This window comes from Echinops telfairi, unplaced genomic scaffold, assembly GCF_000313985.2.
Source record: "Echinops telfairi isolate 266 unplaced genomic scaffold, ASM31398v2 ScPeMD7_7469;HRSCAF=8507_1, whole genome shotgun sequence".
Lineage (NCBI taxonomy): Eukaryota > Metazoa > Chordata > Mammalia > Afrosoricida > Tenrecidae > Echinops > Echinops telfairi.
In genome coordinates this window covers 33,928,588-33,929,844 of record NW_022111373.1, presented here as the reverse complement: position 1 = coordinate 33,929,844, position 1,257 = coordinate 33,928,588, and the positions used below count along the sequence as shown (strand labels likewise).

Below are 1,257 nucleotides of genomic sequence, written 5' to 3'. Positions count from 1 at the left end.
GCTATATCTTGCTAGCATACTCAAATATGCAGTACCTTCGGTTCAAAACTTCATGAGAAAACAAGGAAAAACATTCTCTTACTGAACCAACAAAATCAAGTCCTTCTCAAAATATTTATGTAGTCGGCTCCCCAAGACATAGGGTTTTAATGCTATGACCTGTTGGAAGGAGTCTTCAAACAAAGTCTGCCAGCACACGTTAATATTCATGTGACTGGGTAGTGCATTAGACTGGCACAAATCATGGAAGTGAGCAACTTTCCCCCAAACTGTGTCAATATGCAATTTTTGGACCACCTTTACTTATGGTGACTTCCCATTTTGAGGAACTTTGAATGCTACTGTTCTTGTGTTATGATCAACGAAGTACCTCACACCTTCTCTCCTATACCTCATTTCCCACCCTCTGGCAGGGGTTCTTCACTCTGTAGGTTTGAGTTCTTGGATCTTCCCATTGAGTTGTTTTTGTTTTATGATGCAAAGTAAAATCTGTTCGTTGAATGTACTCTTTTCCCCCATCCTGCTTGTAAAGGCCCCCTATGGGTCGTGTTCTGCAGCCAACATTGAAGCCGAAAGGAGTTGGTTCAATACTATTGTGTAGCTCCCTGCTATCGCTATCCCTGGGGCTGCCGCTGCTCAAAGTTTCCAACAGATACCACACTTGGCCACTACCCCATGGTTGTTCTCTTGTTATCATCCATGTAATAAACTCTTCCACAATCATCAACCGGTCTTTCCCAACCCGGAGGTCAAGGCTGTGGTCCCTCTCAAGTGGTTGTTCGGGTATTAAGATCCACACAATAGGATCTGCCATGAGGATCTTTTCTCTGTTCTAACCCCGATGGCAACAATTCCGTGTTGCTATTACCAGACTGTCGCTGTGTAGATTCCACACACCCAACTGACTGTCTTATTGTGGCTGCATCAAAAGCAGAATTACTTCCAGAATGAGAGGTGGCAGGGTCTGACATGCTTCGAGTAGTTGTCCTTGCTGAAGGCTCTCCATTTTCCAAGAAGGCATCATTGTTTTGCTGTATTTGGGTTGGAGACAAACTGCAGTTTGATTGATTTCCTTGTTCAACTACCAATTCATCAAGCACAACTGTCAATTCACCCATTTGCACAACACCATTGTTGTTTCAAGGAAAGTTTTCATTCTTCTTTCACTCTTTCCAATTATCTATTTTTTTCTTAGACTTTTCTATTGTTGGTTAACAGAGGCTTGCTTCAAATCTGCAGTCCCTCTTCCTAACATAG

General features: G+C 42.6%; 1 pseudogene; it reads right to left on the bottom strand.

Moving 5' to 3' along the window:
* Nucleotide 1: 1 nt before the first annotated feature.
* LOC123521090 lies at nt 2–1,118 on the bottom strand (annotated as a pseudogene).
* Nucleotides 1,119–1,257: the final 139 nt, after the last annotated feature.